Below are 19,334 nucleotides of genomic sequence, written 5' to 3'. Positions count from 1 at the left end.
GGAGGGGGAGAGGAGCGAGGCTCTGGGCGCCCACATCGCTGGACCATGGGATTTGGGACATGGGCCATGGGTTTCCCAGCCCATCACCAGGAGAAGTTTCTAGTCCTCAGCTTCTGGTCTCATGTTAAAAAAATAAACAGCGTTCAGAATACGGAGAAAAAATATATAAATAATATCAAATAAATCAGTGGTACCCAAACTGCCATCCGGGTGTCAGGTGCGGCCCTTTGATTGCCTCTATCCTGTTCTTGGGGCACTTTTCCTCCCACTGATGCAAGACACTATTCCTCCCACTGACACCAACAATGGGGCATAATTCCTGTTACTGACATCAACAAGGGCACACTTCCTCCCACTGATATCAACAACAGGGCACTATTCCTCCCACTGACACCAAAGATGGGCACTATTCCTCGCACTGACACCAATGATGGGGCACTATTCCTGACACAAATGATGGGGCACCATTCCTCCCACTGACACCAATAATGGGGCACTATTCCTCCCACACAGTCACAGTCCGGCCCCCCTAAAGTCTGAAGGACAATAAACTGGCCCTTCGGTTAGAAAATTTGGAGACCCTTGAAATAAATGTTTTACATCATCATACAAATATGTTTTTTTAAACTCAAATTTTTATTATTTTTGTGCAAAAAATGTGGTGTGTGCTATTAAGGGGAAGATTCTGTCAATCCCACCCTCTTTCATGCCCCTCCAGCCTGTGTCTACTTTTTTTTTTATGTGCTTAGAATTACAGAAAGGTGACACCTCCATCAATCAACATGATTGTGTGAAAAAGTATTTGCCTTCTTCCTGATTTTTTTATTTTTTTACATATTTCTCACACTTAAATGATTCAGATCATTAAACAAATTTTAATATTACACAAAGATACAGTTTTTAAATTATTATTTCATTTATTAAGGGAAAAAAGCTATTCAAACCTGCCTGGCCCTATGTGAAAAAGTAATTGCCCCCTCCCATGCTGAATCATGAATGAACTGTGATTAACCACAATTTTTTTGGAAAGCAAAGTTAAATTTCACTTGCCACATCCAGGCCTGATTACTGCCAGACCTGTTCAATCAAGAAATCACATAAAAATAGAAGCTGTGTGACAAAGTGAAGCACGCTAACAGATCACAAAAAGCTACACATTATGCCACAATCTAAAAAAAATCAAGAACAAATTAGAAGCAAACATGTATCGGTCTAGGAAGAGTTTCAAAGCTGTTTCTAAGGCTTTTGAACTCCAGTGAACCACGGGGAGAGCCATTATCCACAAATAGAGATAACTTGGAACAGTGGTGAACCTTCCCAGGAGTGGCCGGCCTACAAAAATTACTCCAAGAGCATGACTATGACTCACCCAGGAGGTCATAAAAAAACCCAAAACAACATCTAAAGAACTGCAGGCCTCACTTGCCTCAGGTAAGATCAGTGTTCATGATTCAATAATAAGAAAGAGACTGGGAAAAAATGGCATCCATGGGAGAGTTCCAAGGCCAAAGCCACTTCTGACCAAAAAGAACACAAAGACTCATATCACATTTGCCAAAAACCATCTTGATTATCCCCAAGTATTTTAGGCAAATATTCTGTGGACTGATGAGACACAAATTTTTCTTTTTGCAAGGTGTGTTTCCTGTTATATCTGGCATAAAACTAATATAGCATTTCATAACAAGACCATCATACCAACAGTCAGACATGGTGGTGGTAGCATGATGGTCTGGAGCTGCTTTGAAGCTTCAGGACCTGGACGACTTACCATAATTGATGGAACCATAAATTCTGAGTTCTACCAGAAATTTATAAAGGTTCAAATAAGCAAAATTTAGGTTTTGGAGTGGCCTAGTCAAAACCCAGAATTAAATCCAATTGAGATGCTGTATCAGGACCTTACACAGGCCGTTCATGCTGGAAAACCCTCCAATGTGGCTGAATTAACACAAATCTGCAAAGAAAAGTGGGCCAAAATTGCTCCACAGCAATGTGAAAGACTCATTGCCAGTTATTGCAAATGCTTTATTGCAGTTGTTGCCACCAAGGGTGGCACAATCAATTATTAGGTTTAGTGGGCAATTACTTTTTCACATAAAGCTAGGCAGGTTTGAATAGCTTTTTTGCCTTAATAAATGAAACTATCATTTAAAAACTGCATTTTATATTTACTCGGGTTATCTTTGTGTAATAATTAAATTAGTTTGATGATCTGAGTCATTTAAGTGTGACAAATGTGCAAAACAATAAAAAATCAGAAAGGGGGCAAATATTTTTTAACACAACTGTGAAGGGAGCTTAGAAGGGAAATTAAACAGGAGCATGCTCAGTAGATGTGCCAACGGCTGGTCTACACAACCTCAGGCTGAAGCAGGGACACGGACAAGGAAGGAGGGACAGTGAACAGCAGGATCAACCAGATTTTTTTTGCAGAATACAGAAATCAAATCCCATAGCTACTAAGTGAGTATAAACAGCATGTAATACAACATGTACAGAAACGTTTTAATAATGTGGGTTTGAAGACACTTTAAAAGAAAACCTCTTAAGGGAGAGATATATAGACTGTCATTGCCGACCTCTCCTTCTGAAATTGATAGTTGTTAATATGCTGATTTAATATGTTGTAATATTACTGATCCATATTTCTGATCCACTGCACATCAGGAATTCTGATTTACCCTGACTTCACTTGCTGCATACTTCTGCATATTTTCTTAAAGGAGTTCAATAGTCACAACATACACTTCAGTTTTAAAGCATCAGCAATACAAATTATAACTATTTTTGACAATACAATATACTTTAAGCTTGAAAAACAGAGGGCAGAAAGTTTGAGGCAACTATGGACTCTCATGGTACGGCAAAGACTCACATAAGGTTACGTGAGTCTTTGCCATACCATGAAAGTCCATAGTTGCCCCAACTTTCTGCCCTCTGTTTTTCAAGTTGATAGGACGATGGTACATCACATCACATGCTTGTCTGCTGTCCATCTTCTTCCACAAATTCCAGGATTCCCTACATGCTGTGCAGCTTCTCCTCTGCTGTTTACTTTAAATTTTTAGGGACTATATATCCCATGGTACTTTGCTGCCCGCAAGCAGTGATTCCTGTACTGACTCTGCCTTCTGAAACTCCTCCTCTTAGCACCTCTGTAGTTCAAATAGAAATTTGGGAGTGAGGACCCCAGCTCCAAACTCACCAAGGTGAAGTGCAAGCGGACTATCTCGTTACAGATGGGAAGGGATATGTAACAAAATACAACATATACACACATATATATATATATATATATATATATATATATATATATATATCTATATATAGATATATATATATATATCTATATATAGACATATATATATATATACACACACACATATATATATATATATATATATATATATATATATATATATATAAAATTTATTTATACAATAATCAAAATTGATACAAACAGTGTTTGTGGACTTTCGACTAGTTTCGCAGGGCACCCGCTTCATCAGCAAATGTGTCTGTGAATAAAATACAGTACAATGAAATATACATATTTTTTCAATGAAAAGGGAGAAATATAAAGAATAGTACCAAAACATAAACGGGGGGAAGGGTAAAAGAAAATAAGTAACCAGATATAAGGGGCTGCTCACCCATGTTAGGGTGCCTATAGTGTTCAAGCCGAACCGGGCAAAGTCTCCCGCGGCGACTGGGGAGGGTACAAATGGGGCCGCAGAAAGATAAACGTCTAAATAGATAATAAAAGGATCAATGTAGAGGTAGCATATGTGATAAAACAAAAAAGAACAAAAAAAGAACAAAAAAGGGGGTGAAATAGATCCATAGCCACAACACCCCCAGAGATAAGTGTAAAAGGATGATAGTATTGACCTTTATTGATCAATAAAGGTATATTAATAGGTGCCAAAATTAGATGAATTAGGACCAGAAGGCGTGGGGAAAGAGTGCAGAAGGTAAAATTAGTCCAAACCGGAAGTGGAGACAATAATAATAGAATGGTGCAAGGAGTGGGTGATGGGACACGAAACAAGTGAGGGACAAAAGTGCATATGAGTAGTGACAATAAACTGTGACCAAAGCTGAAGCCAATATATATCTGTACCGGATAATGTAGATACAAGGGGGAACCCAGATGTAAAGTTCTGTTGATTGATCAGTATGTAGATATGAATCGGGGGGGGGCAATGAAGGAATGCCCAAAATACGGGCTATGTGCCTGTTGGGTGCTCAATATAAGCAGCCCAGATCCAGATTCTATAAAATAAAATGGATATCATTGGTGTGATAGCCATGCTGTCCCATCCGCACTCAAAATAAAATGACCAGTATCCCTTCCTATCTGTACCGAGATAGTCCGCTTGCACTTCACCTTGGTGAGTTTGGAGCTGGGGTCCTCACTCCCAAATTTCTATTTCAAGTAAATTCGGATGATGGTACAAATTTTTCCATCTTATTTTGATATGTGAGGCCAACAAATTCATTCATACCTCTGTAGTTCAGAAGGCAGGCTCTGCAAATTCTGTAACACAGCAGTGCCTCTCACAGGGCAAGGGCATACATAGGCAAAAGGCATAGTGAATACATGTCACAGAATTCAGGGATCGATCAATCAACTAGGGTACAACCAATTATTGATTGCGGCTGCTATAGCCACTAGCAATAATCACTGTCTTATCCTAGCAGAAGACAATTTCTGATTCCCCTGCCAACACTGCCAACACTGTCTGTGCTGATGGGGGAATCGTGCAAATTTCTGCAGAAATTCTCACCAGGTATGGCCTGCTTTAGTGTACAACCTTCTATATTGTTCAAATTAAAAGAAGGAGGCTAGGAATAATAAATATACAATGTGGAATATATATATCTAGATCTAGATCTAGATCTAGATCTAGATATATATTGTAACATCGGGGGTTGGTTTAGCTTAAAGGTAGAGCTTACCAGTGAGCTGAGTCCGCGCCAGATATGCAGTTTTAAGGGCTTGTAGGCCCACTTTTATTAAAGAAAGAAAATGTCCGATAACAGAAGAGTTGCCCACACAGGGGTTTCAGCTTTCCACAGCAACAATGTAAGTTCAATCAAAAATACCAAGCCACCTGGCTCTCTTTAGCAGCACTGCTGCTCAGACTTATGCTTCAGCCCTCTCAGCTCTATAACAGAGTTCCTGTACACCCAGTACACCAGCACTCTTTTTCAGCTTCCTTTTCCAGCCCACAGGCTTGGACCCTCTGTCTACTCTGACAGACCTGTGCAGACATGCACACTTCTCCCTTGCTTGCCTGGACTCCTCGGGAGGGTGGAGCCCAGAACTATGGTCAGGTGTCTACAAATAGCCCAACACACACCTGACCAGTCAATATGCTGGTGGATCTCAAAATCTGGAGAAAGCTGCGAAAGCAGTTTTCTCCAGTCCACATTTATGCTCTGTAGCCTTGCAACAAGCAAATGTGCATACCCTGTGTCCCCCAAACTATCAATTTTACCTTGACAGCATCTCCTACTGTCACAATATATATATATATATATATATATATATATATACACACACACACACAGTATGTGTTTACATTTTCTGCATAGATATGCTTTATTTAATACAATATTTTGATACTATGTTTAGCAGATTCATTCAGTACAGTTTTGTATGGCAGTTTTGGCCTCAGTTTTAAAACTTGCTGCATCACATATTATACTTGACATCACCCATACAATAGTTTTCACTTCCTTCATATCGGTAAATCATGGGACAAGTACATGAACAGATGTCATCATGTTGATAGGACATCAAGTGCTTCAATCATGGTAGATTAGCTAAATCATCGTACCCAGGGTTGTGGAGCAACACCTATTGAAATACTACAGGTGCTGTTTCACAATAGCAGCCTAACTCCTGCAAGCCTGCTGTCTGCCAGGAATATACCCTTGCTTCTGTGAGAATCCCCGATGGAAATAATTAAAGGCTTGGACATCTGCCAATAACAACAACCAACAATGTGAAATTCTACCTGAACAGCGGGAGTGCCTGTGATACGAGCCTGCAGCCTATTCTTATGTAATAAGGGCTGGTGCGAGAAAGCCTGTTCCAATAATTAGTACTTAACAGTGGATCTGGAAGAGATACTCCCACATCTGGGGACTCACAGAAGACAGAGTTCATAGACTAGACGGAACTTACAGTCCCTGAATATTCAGCCTTAAATTTGACAGAAAGTATAGATTTTGCACTGGATTTTATTATATTTTTGTACTGATAAAATGATGTTTGATATTCCTATGGGAATGCATATTTTGCCCCAAATCTGTTTACCTTCTAAAGTGCAATGCTATATACCTAAATTATATACCCAGTGCTCAGTTTTTCTTCAGATCCATGAGAAAATTTTCAGTTGTCACACAGAGCTCTGGTCATTTGTGCCTGAGGAATACCAAGAAGTCTTTAAGGATTGATGTACAAGGATTTTGTTCAGACAAACAAGTCATTACAGATGCTTGGTCTGCAGAGTATGTTTGCTTAGCATCACTTTAAAATGTTTTAGAGTATTTTCATGATGAGACTTTAAATTTCTGACCCCATAAATAGTGTTCTTGGGCAGGTCCTATCCATGGCTGGGGCAGCTTCAAGCATAAGGGCAACTTGGTGTGCTATGTGTGTACATCCAGCATGTGTCAAACTGAGCCCTTACTTTGTTCTTTATCACAGTGTTTCTCAATTTTTTTTCAGTCAAGGCACCCTTTAAATTCTGCACTCTATTCAATAATGTAAAAAACTAAACTAATAGTTTTACATAATGCAGCAGCATCCACGCATAGGCCACCCAAAATAAGAGGTGATTTATTTTTAAAAGCAATATACCTTTGTACACTGGTAATGACTAGTATTTCAGCGTTTCTTTTCTCCCTCGTTTCTCTCCCTCATTCAGCAAATGTAACCCCAGTGCTGACAGAGAGGGAAGGGTTGGGGCAAACAGAGATGTCTTCAGGCAGGCAGCTGGCCCGCATGGTGCCCAAGATTGTAATTTTTCACAATAACAACCCGTGGCTTTGTGTAACTAAAAAGGCAGGTTTGATACACTTTTCAGCTTGTTAACAAGTTTTGGGCAATTTGGAGCAATTTTTAGGCATTTTGCAGAGACACTCCTTAAAGTAATTTTGAACCTTAAATTTATTTTTTATTTTTTTTATAACATACATTTTATACTTACCTGTTGTGTGCATTGGTTTAGCACAGAACACCAAGCCACTTTCTATCAAGCCGGCTTTGTGTGTCCATAGACTGTGGCTTCACCCCACCCCCTGCCTCCTCCTCACTGGCTGTGATTGAAGCAGCAAAAGTCGCTGGCTCCCACCGCTGTCTCTGAGTCTATGAGGAGAGACAGATCCAGAATCCAGAAGGCACCACAGGGTGCCATGACAGGCACAAGTCAGGAGATGGATACAAACAAATGTCAAAGGCTTTAGCAATGCCTAGAAGCACAGTGAAGTCTATTATTAAGAATTAGAAGGTATTTGGTACAACACAGACCCTCCCTGGATCAAGACGTTGCTCCAAACTGGATGAAAGAGCCAGGAGGAAACTGGTCAGAGAGGCTACCAAGAGGCCTACAGCAACTCTGAAGCAGTTGCAGGAATTTATGACAAAGAGTGGTCATTGTGTGCATGTGACAACAATATCAAAAATTTTCCACAAATGTGGCTTGTTTGGATGGGTTGCAAGAAAAAAGCCACTCCTCAAGAAAGGCCACATGCAGTCACGACTGAGCTTTGCCAAAACCCACCTTGAAGATTCTGAGGCCATATGGAAAAAGGTGTTATAGTCAGATTGAATTGTTCGGTCTCAACACCAAACGATATGTCTGGCAGAAATCCAATACAGCTCACCATACAGGTACATGATTTCGTGCAGGGGGTCTGGGGCACGCATGTGCCGGCGGTGACCCGCTTACGCTGTGATTGGACACAGTTGAGGCAGAATGGTGGTCTGCCTATGTTAACAAGGCAGACAGCCGTTCTGTTTCTGTGAGGGAGGAAGATGGAGATTTTGTGTTTCTGCTAAGCAAAAACACGGATCTCGATGTTCCTCCAGTCACAGCATTCCCCCCACAGTTTGAAAGCACTCCCTAGGAACACACTTAATTCCTAGATCGCCTCTGATGTTTACCCCTTCCCTGCCAGTGTCCTTAGTACAGTTGCAGTGCATATTATTCAGCAGCGATCACTGTATTAGTGTCACTGGTCCTAAAACATTTTTAAAAATAAAAATTCTATAAAAACATCCCCAAGTTTGTAGATGCTATAATAACTTTTGCGCAAATCAATCGATATACTCTTATTGGGATTTTTTTACCAAAAATATGTAGCAGAATACATATTGCCTAAATTGATGAAGAAATTAGATTTAAAAAAAAAAATTCTTGGATATGTTTTATAGCTTAAAGTAAAAAATATTGTTTTTTTTTTTAAAAAATTGCCGGTCTTTTTTTGTTTATAGTGCAAAAAATAAAAACTGCAGAGGTAATCAAATACCACTAAAAGAAAGCTCTATTTGTGGGGAAAAAACCTATCACTTTTATTTGTGTAGAGCATTGCACGACTGTGCAATTGTCAGTTAAAATAACCCAGTGCGGTATCGCAAAAAAATGGGCTGGTCATGAAGGGGGTAAACCTTCCGGGGCTAAAGTGGTTAAGAATTGGCAAGCTGAAAAATAATATTTGTTTGTTTTTGCGTTTAATACTGATTTGAATTGGATGTAAACCCGCTTCATGAAATTTGAGCAGGGCACATATATCTGCAGTGTTTTCTTATCTCTCTTCAAATCACTATGTCCCGTAGCTGTCTCCTGCTCTGTTCTTCTGTTATCGGCCTGCTAACTCCTGACAAGTTCTCCGTTAACTGAGATAAAAGCAGCCTTAGTTTTGTGTTGGGGAGGATGCTATAAATAGATTGCTGAACTATTCAACGGACAGTTCTGGAAGTCTCTATTTATGAGGAGAGGGGGTGTGTGCCTTTCCTCCAATCAGCTGTCTTGGCTGTATGCCCAGGCCTCATTGCAGTGCTAACCAGAAGGAGAAAATCTCCTAACATGATCTGAACTTTCTAAAGCAGCCATCACTAAATGGCAGCCAGTGGTATGAGCACGGCCTGCGCGGCGCTCCTGCTCGGACCAGAAGGCCGCCAGTGTAGTAGCAGTCATTGTTTTTCTGGGACCGTGGGTTGCCCAGAAACCAGTGACATTGCGCGTGTGCGCCCCACCTCCTGCTCCTGACCGCGGCTCTCGCTCTCACTCTCGGCCGGCCATGGCGTCATGTGCGTGCCCCGCCCCCCCTGCTGCTCACGGCTCCCTGGTCCTTGCTCTCACTTGTGAAGTATATCTTGCAGCTTACGCCCCCCCGCAGCTTGCCGAATGTGCTGGCTCCTGCCCTCAAGTTATGTGGGGCATAATTTGTTAAGGTGCACACTGATGGGCAGAATTTGTTAAGGGGCACACTGATGGGCACATTTTGTTGTGTCCATCAGAGTGCCCCTTAACATAACGTGTGCCCCCTTAACATGAGATGTGCCCATCAGCATGCCCCTTATTTTAGGCACACTGATGGGCAAATTTTATGTTAAAGGGGCATGCTGATGGGCAAATTTTATGTTAAGGGGCACTCTGATGGGCACATATGTTAGTGGGGGCACGCTAATGGGCATATATTATGTTAAGGGGGCACGCTGATGGGGACACCTGATATAAGGGGGTACTCTTGTTGTGACCACTGATTTATGGGGATAGTCTGATGGGGGCACCCAATGTAATGAATTACGCTGGTAGTGGCACCTGATGTAAGGGGGGACACTATTGGGGACATTTACATTTACAGGGTATTACCAGAGTGGGTGGAGGAAACAGTAAGAAAAGCGCCAGAGAGTGCAGCTTGCATCAAAAAATGGAAGACACGTAGAATCTTTCATGGCACAGACTTGTGTTTCGGACCTCGGCCGGAAAAATTATTTAGTTACCTTGAATTTTAATTCACTTCCCCTGTTCTAAAGCATATATAAAGCTCAAGACAGCAGATATAGATGTAAAACTCATGTGTGAGGATTTGTTTCATCCCTGTGTATCATCTGAGGCTGTTCAGTTCACTGGGTATATGTGAGGGTTTACATCCACTTTAAGTAAAACAACTTCCGTAGGGCTTTTCCATGCTTCCAGACTGTCAATACAGTAGACTGGGAATGAGAAGCACCAGACTGATGAGCACATCTCTCTGTCACTCTGCTCTCTCATTCTGTCACCATGTTCTTGTTAGCACATGAGCACTGCAGCACACCAAAGCTGTGATTGTTGGTGAACAAGGCTAAAAGCCCATTTAGTTGCTTTTATTGGAGTCATCAAGCAACTGATTGGCAGAAGTCAGAGCACACAAACTCCTTTCAGTTTTGGCCAAGGAGAGAAGATGTTTCTAAATTCTGTTGGATAAGAAGTCCTGATATTTTATAGGAAAGGAATTTTCTGAAGAATGAATCTAAAATAATTCAGAATGTGTATATCTGAGAAGACTAACCACAACCATGCTTCAAAATAAAACTATACAGCTTTATGCTATTTTGCTAGTGATCTAATTTATTAAATGTGTAGTTGTAGGCTGTTTTCTTGTTCTTAATTCTGTTTAATCAAAGTAATATAACTTTTGTTATATGCTTTGTGTGTGCCCATCTAGATGCCCAGCATTCATCCAAAATTTTGATTATTTATGCAGCCTAAACCACCCCTCAAAAGCAAGAAAGGAGCATTGTAAGTAAATACCACCCTCTAGGCTCTACATGAAAGTAACAGCCCTTTATTTAATGAAATTTTGCTATGTTTACTGATAACCACTCCTTCTTACTCTTTTATGTATGAGGAGTCTGCATGATTAAAACAAAATCACATCAAAATGCAGACACTGTCTTGTCTTTGTTAGGTCAAATGTATCAATCACTAGTGCCGGGAGAAGCGGTTCTGTCTCCTCCTTTTTTTTCTCTTCTGGATATGACCTACACAACATCTCCATGTCATTTTAACATTGTAAACATCCTTCCAGTTTTGATAGCAGTATGGATGAACACTCGCTTAGATTTCCAATAATTTCTGGTTGCTACAGAGTTAACTCATACAGCAACAACATGGGAAGTCTAGAACCAATCAGATTCAACAGGCAGAAAGCAGTTACTATAGTGTGTGTTGCTGTCCAAGGTCCTGCAGTGCTGAAGTGCTCCATACACAAATGTTCTCTCCTATTCTGAACCTCACAGCTGGCTCACGGCGCTCAACACGAGTCCACTGCTTCTGCTGTGTATTCTGCAAATATTGTTCACAGGTGGGGCGTTAAACCCAATTTACTTGATTGCCATGGAAATATAGCACCTGTTCCTTCCCATCAACGTGCAAGGCGTACATATGACATAACCATTCAGTTGTTATGAACACTGTTATATTGGTGTATTTGCTGAAAATATTGTTTTTCACTAATTAAGAACAGTGTATATGTAGACATATCAAGCAACAAGAGAACATACGTTGTAAAGGCTAAACAAATGTATCCTGTATATGTGGCAAATAAACTGGTGTTGTTTTGATACATGCTGATTCTAGTATGTACCCCTCTTTAACTCAGATGCATACCCTCAACAACCCTTGTATGCTTAAGCTTATTTCAAAGTAGAACTGAAGGCAAAACTTTTTAAAATATAATTTTAGAGTAAAGGAGAGTTTTAACTACTGGCAGAGTTTTTTTTTTTTTTTACCATCTGTGTCCTATTGGGAAAATTTTCCTTAATTTCCTGTCCTATAGGCAAAACGTGGAGTGAGGAGAGGCACAGACGTCCATAGACAGCACAGACCTTAAGCAAATCCCAGTTAGAACAGGTGTTCTTATCCCTCTCCACTCTATTCAATAATAAAAAATAAAGTTTTGTCTTTAGTTATACATTAAAGAAAAAGTGAACTCTGGATGCTTTGGCCAAAAACATGCGGGCAGAGCGCAACTGATCATTCTATAATACTGAATTAAGTTGAGCATACACTGCTTGAATTTTGGATAATTCTTGCTGGCTCAGCTGAAATTCAAGCAATGTACAGCCTTGCTGTCACTGCTCCATTTAACAAAAGGTGATTGTTGAATCAACTTTTCTTGAAGGAGACTTTTGGAAAATTGTTGGCCAAACAGCACCAGCATCCAGTAAGGTACAAGCACTATTCAGGTATTCTGAATTCAGGTATTCAATTGATTCTAACGGCTCAAGTATTCTTTACCTTCAGGCACTCTATGCATGGGGGTAAAAAAAAAAACACCTCTGTGCAGCAGCCCCCTCCAGCTCCCCAAATACTTACCTTATTTCCATCACGATCCAGCGATGTGCACGAGAGCCTCAGCTCTCCAGGAACTCTCCTTCTTCATTGGCTAAGACAGCAGCCATCTGCTGTCAATCACAGCTAGTGAGCCAATGAGGAGAGAGGGGGGGGCAGGTCGAGCTGTGGCTCTGTGTGTGAATGGACAAGCTGAGCAGGTGCTCAAGAGCGAGCCCGCTTGGGTGCCCACCATTGCAAGCTGTTTTCTCTGGGGACACTTGGCAGGAGGGACAGGCCAGGAGCACCGGCGGGGACCCAAGAAGAGGAGGATCGGGGCTGCTCTGTGCAATACTGCTGCACAGAGCAGGGAAGTATGACATGTTTATTTAAAAAATAAATTGTTTTTAATATCACTTCCAGAATGCACACTTGCATTCTCACAACTAATATTAAAGGTTACATTTTAGAGTCACTTTGGGGATAGTTACTTACTTTCTGTTGTTTTCTTGGGGACACAAAGGTACAATAAAATCTCACTGACAGTGACATACATAGTAGATACTCTAAATCTTTGCCATTCTACCCCCCCCCCCCCCCCAAATAAAAAATAAAAAAAAGTTTTGAATGGAGTTGCACTTTGTGCTCCTAAAACTGAAACCTAAATTTAATGGGAGTAAATGCTGAGTCGTAAGAGCAGCTGCTCCATGTCTGGGTTTGACATTGTGATCTCTCTAGTTCTAGACATGTCTGTTGATTAGACTGGGGCTGCAGGTGTCTTGCCATGCTTCCACTTTGAATTCAAGCTGCTTATATGTCCTCCTCTTCCAGCTTTCTTGGGTTACAAGAGCAGTCTAAAATGTAGTTGTTGCTGGAGCATGAGTCTGTCCTATGGTTTTGGCCTTGTGTCAACTGCGTTTGTATGTCTGTCTAAAATTCTCCTGTTTAAGTCTGCCAGTCTTAAAATGTGTTTCTTATTTTGCACACAAACGTTTTGCCTCTTGAATTTTTGTGCTGTTTGTATCCTGTCAATCTCTGTCTGCCTCTCCATTGTTTGTCCTTTGTGACTCATTGTATGCTATGTTTTCTACTTCATTGTGCCTTGTATGAGCTTATGATGTCTTTCTACTTTTATTGCTCTGTACTCCTGGAACCCAGTGTATTCCATCATCTTGTGTCTTCTGTGTCTCCATTGTATCTTCTGTGTCTTAGGTCTGCCATGTGCACTCCTTTTTCTTACAGGTCTTGGACTCTTCTGTCCCCTTTTATCTTGTATCTGTACCTTTTTATCCCCTGGTGCTCCTGTTCTGGGACCCTGTGTATTCCATCTCCTTTGGTCTCTATGGTATTTTCTATGTCTTAGCTCTGCCACGTGAACTCCTTTTTATCTTGTATCCATTCCCTGTTCAGGTACCCTGTGTTTTACATCTCACACTTTGTGTTTCTTGTGCCTCGTGATCCATGGTAGAAGCATCTGATTTTGTTTGCAAGATGACCAGCAGTTTGTGATAATAGCTCGGTGTTCAGATTGTACAAGAATCCTTGAGAGCAGGAGAATTGCAACAATAAGTTCAGTGACATTAGCAACACATTGGGGATGAATGATAAAATTGGAGCAAGAGAAAATGATGGTTATTGTAGCTTATATTTTCTTTCCTTGAGGAAAGTAACATTTGTTTTTCCCTCTCTTTTCTCCATACATTTACAGTGTCGAACGTGTCACCATTTTTATAGGTAAATATATTTCTAAAGGTGCTATTCACATGAAATTTTCACCATATGTCAGTAACAACCCATGCAATCCATACATACAAAGAAACCAAAACCAACAAATTCAGAAATTAAGTTATGAGTAATAAAATAGAATGACACGGGGAAAAATATTGAACGCATGAAGAAAGGGAGGTGCAAAAAGGCAGGATAAGCCAAGACACCAGATGAAATTTATCAGTAATTAGAAAGCAACCTGCCCCTTGTCAGTGCAAATTAATATCAGCTGATTCAGTCTTAACTGATGGCCTATAAAAAAGGTGTCCCATTACTAAGGTGTCACACAAGAAACATCTCATGATAGGTAAAAGCAAAGAGTTCTCTCAAGACCTTCGCAACCTTATTGTTGCAACACATACTGATGGCATTGGTTACAGAAGGATTTCTAAACTTCTGAATGCTCCAGTGAGCACTGTTGGGGCCATTATCTGAAAGTGTAAAGAACATCATTTCACCATAAACCGGGCATGACCAGGTGCTCCTCGCAAGATGTCTCAGTGAGAAGTGAAAAGAATTATCAGAAGCGTTGTCCAGGAGCCAAGGACCACTTGTGGGGAGCTTCAGAAAGACCTGGAATTAGCAGATACAATTGTTTCAAGAAAACAATAGTACTGCAAGTAAAGCACTCAACCGCCATGGGCTGTATGCACACCCCCCACGCAAGACTCTATTGCTGAAGAAAAAGCATGTTGAAGCTCATTTAAAGTTCGCTGCACAACATTTAGACAGGCCTGTGAAATACTGGGAGAATATAGTCTGGTCAGACGAGACCAAAATTGAACTCTTTGGATCCCATAATACACACCATCTTTGGAGGTCAAATGGCACTGCACATCACCATAAAAATACCATACCAACAGTGAAGTTTGGAGGTGGGAACTGGTACTGTACTGGCAAAATTCATATCACTGAAGGAAGGATTGGAAATATGTACCAAGACATTCTTAATAAAAATCTGCTGCCATCTACCAGGATAAAGAAGATGAAATGAGGGTGTATATTACAGCAAGACAATGATCCCAAACCCAAAGCCAAGCAATCTCTTAATTGTTTTTAAAGAAATAAAATAAAGCTGCTAGAATGGACCAGCTTATCACCTGACTTGAATCCAATAGAAAATCTATGAAAAGAACTAAAGATCAGAGTTCATAGAAGAGGCTCACGGAACCTTCAAGATTTGAAAGCTGTTTGTGTGGAAAAATGGGCTAAAATCATACCTGAGCAATGCATGTGACATCTTGAAGCTAATATTACCAACAAAGAATTTTGTACAAAGTATTAAATACATTTCAGTTAGCATGTTCAATACTTTGTCCCTATGTCATTCCATTTTATTAAACATAACTTAATTTCTGAACTTATTTGTTTTGGTTTCTTTGTATATGTGTGTATTGCATAGGTTGTTACCGACATGTGGTAACATTTCATGTCAATAACACCTTTTAGAAATATATGTGTTCAATATTCATTTTACCTGCTGTATATAATCCAGGGTTCCACTTTTGCAAAGCATTTTGTATTCTAATAACTGTATGTGGTTACTGCATGTAAAGGTGGGATTTAGCATTATAATACCTTTTTCCTGACAGACTCCATGGCAGCCTACGTGTGGGTTAACCCCGCCTCCTCTCCAATGCTATAGGACCCCATTCCCATAAATGAGTACTCACCACTAGCTACTGCGTTCCTTTTTTGTCCTCCTCCAATGGACCTACTCATGATGTTCACGTCCGGTCGGACGGATCCAGGATTATGGCATACCTCTTGCGGTGCAGCTCAGGGCCCAGCCACGGGCGGGCGAGTAGCGTCTGAGGCTGAAGGTTTTCCCCTTGTGGTGGAGGGATGGTTGCCTCTGTATGCCGAAAACTTCTGGACGTATCAACGGCTGGCAAGGTCGGAAGCATGTTTGTCTCCATGGCATTGTTTTTCTGTGTATCCTGTCTTTCCTCAGGTATCTCCGGCCTCTATGTCAGTGAGACCGGTCGCTTTTGGGTCCTTTTCCGCCCCTCATGGCGGCTGGAGCGCTGGTGCGTTCCAGCTCGCCTCACCACTTCCGGGTATGGCGTTCGCGCCGTTCGCGCATGCGCAGTAGCCTCCTCGAGACCGAGGCTTGGCTCGCGCACGCGTAATACGGCGTAATGCTCTGGAACTGCGCATGCGCGGTACGATCGCTGACCTACGGCGCAGGCACGTCGTGGGCAGTGACGTCACGGGCGGGGAGCTTCAAATACCTCTCTGAGACTCCCTCACAGTGGGATTTCCCTCACAGTGAACGGGAGTGGAGCGGTCTTCCCCATGCCCAGCTCTGGTCAACTTTAGGTGAGTGTTTGCAGCACATAGGTATACTTTGTGTGTTGAAAATTAAAAAAAAAAAAAAAAAATGTATATATTTGACTAAGTGCAATTCGTAAAAAAAAAAAAAAAAAAAAAAAAAAAAAAAAGAGAGAAAAATAATATATTAAATTATTTAATTCAATAAAAAAAAAAAAAAAAAATGTGTTTATATTTTACTAAGTGCAATTTGCGTTAAAAAAAAAATAAATAAATACAAATAATATATAAATATATATATAGAGAAGGGCGGAGGAAAAATTTTCTCCTTTGATCTATGATGATATGTTGTAATTGCTTTAGGGGCAAGGGACTCCTCCTTACTGGTTTGTTGGCCCATTCAGGCCATTTTTTCTCTTTTTGCAGACCAGCTGCATTGTGTCGCACTTCTTCTAGAAGAAGCAAATCATGGATAATTCACCGCCTTTAAGTGGCCAGCCCTCTCGCACAAGGTATGTGCTTAAGAGGGGAGGGGTGGAAGGTCAGCCGCATGGTATATGCGTTTTCTGATGTTGGTCCCATCATTTCCCCTTCCCTACTGTGTTTTTCCAGCCCTTCTAGATCGGACCCTCAGATTTCGGTCCAGAATGATAAAGACCTTGCCAGGCCACAACGCCAGTCTCCTTCAAGATCCAGACGAGACTCTGCATCTGGAGACCACCACCAGGGGAGACGATCTCATTCCTCCTCCAGACACCGCTCCCACCGCCATGACAGCCGCTCCGATCGAAGAGCCTGCTGGGGATGTGGAAGAGTTCTGGAGGGCAAATCACTATGTGATCGGTGCTATGCCCGGGCGGTCAGGGAAAAGGAAACAGAGAACCAACACTTGGAATCTCTAGTTAAACGTGTGGTACAGCAATCCCTGAAAGAGCTGGATTCGCCCCACACGCTGAGCCAGTCTACTTCGCTGTCTGGCCCCCCGGCTGATGAGGCCCATGAAGACCCGGGCACGTTCCAGCCTTATGCGGCCTCTCTTGATTCCTCAGATGATGATCCTCAGGAAGAAGAGGAAATCGGAGGCTTTGACTTCAACATGGTGTCACCTTTAATTAAAGCAATCAAAGAGGCCCTTAAATGGGAGGATCCCGCTACTCCCCCAGCTAAACAGAAGAAATTCTTCAAACACCTTGGAAAAGAACGTTCAAGCTTTCCGCTCCTTTCAGAGCTGAAAGATATTATAGATGAGGAATGGAGTAAAACGGATAGGAAGTCCTCTATGGTTAATAAAACCTCCAGATTGTACCCCTTCAAGTCGGAAGAGGTGAAGTACCTAGAGAATGCTCCCCTTGTAGACGCTGCCCTAATGCGGCTGGCTAAACATGTCACTCTTCCCCTAGAGGATACGGTATCCTTCAAAGATGGTCTCGAGAGAAGGATTGACCAGGATCTGAAGAGGATCTATGGGCTGGCTGGCACGGCCTGTAAACCGGCTTTTGCCCTGGCAGCCATGTCAAAAGCCATGGAGGCTTGGACGGAGAATGTAGATTCCTTCCTTAAGGGAATTTCGGAAGAACTAGCAGGAAGTTCAGCGGCCGCAGAATTAAAGCTAGCGGCAGTCTTCTTGGGGGAGGCATCCATTGATTTGATACGCCTTTTGGCGCAAATTATGCTATCGTCAGTCACGGCCAAACGGGCATTATGGTTACGTCCTTGGCTTGCTGACCCTATTTCCAAACAGGCCTGGTGTAAGATTCCCTTTGAGGGATCCTCACTGTTTGGCAACAAACTCGACGATGCCATATCGCGTGCCATGGGTGGCAAGTCGGGCTTCCTTCCCCAGGATAGACGCCTTCTTGGTCGGAAGAAACCTCAGTTTAGAAGACGTTCTCCAGAGCGCTCCAGGGAAGCTCGCTCTTACAAGCCCGGCAGGGACTTCAGGAAGAACTGGAACAGAGGTCAAGCTTCCTTTCGCAAGTCCGCTAAAGGCCAGACATCCAGTGGTCGTGAGCAGGCAAAGTCCTTTTGAGATTGCGCCCGCCCAGGCGGGTCGGGTAGGGGCACGGCTGAGCCTCTTCCGGCATGTCTGGGTGGCCTCGATCTCGGATTTTTGGGTGATAAGAACAGTCTCAACAGGTCACAGATGGACCTTCTCCAATATTCCTCCTCCCAGATTTGTCTCCACTCTTCTACCCCGGTCGGAAGAACAAAGACAAGCTCTACTGTCTTATGTGGACCTTCTGAAGTCTCAAGGAGCAGTTGTACACGTCCCCAGGGACGAATGGTTTCAGGGGGTATATTCCCCTCTTTTCTTAGTTCGAAAAAAGAGTGGCTCTTGGCGCCCGGTCATAGACCTGACCTACCTGAACAAGTTTATAGAGCAAGGAAAGTTCAAGATGGAAACTCTGTCGACCATTCAGCAAGCTATTCAGCCAGGCGATTGGATGGTTTCCATCGATTTGAAGGATGCTTACTTCCACGTCCCAGTAGAGGAGGGGCTTCACAAGTACCTACGTTTCCAAGTAGGGCAGGAGCATCTGCAGTTTATTTGCCTCCCCTTCGGGTTGACAACTTCCCCCCCCGGGTCTTCTCAAAGATCCTCTTAGCCACGGTAGCGCTCATAAGGTTAAAGGGGGTGCGGCTCTACCACTACCTCGACGACCTCCTGGTTCTGTCTCAAAGCAAGGATCAGCTGCTGGCCCACCGGGAGCAGGTGATCTCCGCTCTATCCAGCTTCGGGTGGCTTCTGAATCTTGCAAAAAGCCACCTAATTCCGGCTCAACGCCTAATATATCTGGGAGTACAGTTCGACACCGTAAGGAGCACTATTTCTCTTCCACTACAGAAAGTTCCGGTGGTCCGGGACAGAATTTCTCGGACTCTACATTCCACACACCTGAAGGCCTCTCAGTGTCTAGTAATCATTGGCACGATGGTCTCCACGACTCCCATGGTCAA

At 42.2% G+C, this 19,334-nt stretch overlaps 1 protein-coding gene across 2 annotated transcripts in view; it reads left to right on the top strand.

Annotated features, from left to right (window-relative positions):
• The window catches only part of NOL4 (nucleolar protein 4), a 428,096-nt gene that overhangs the window by 201,466 nt on the left and 207,296 nt on the right, over positions 1-19,334 (top strand). The window lies entirely within an intron of this gene.

Source organism: Aquarana catesbeiana, linkage group LG05 (genome assembly GCF_042186555.1).
Source record: "Aquarana catesbeiana isolate 2022-GZ linkage group LG05, ASM4218655v1, whole genome shotgun sequence".
In the NCBI taxonomy this organism is placed as follows: domain Eukaryota; kingdom Metazoa; phylum Chordata; class Amphibia; order Anura; family Ranidae; genus Aquarana; species Aquarana catesbeiana.
Note: the sequence above shows the minus strand (reverse complement) of the source record. Positions and strands in the feature narration are given on the sequence as shown.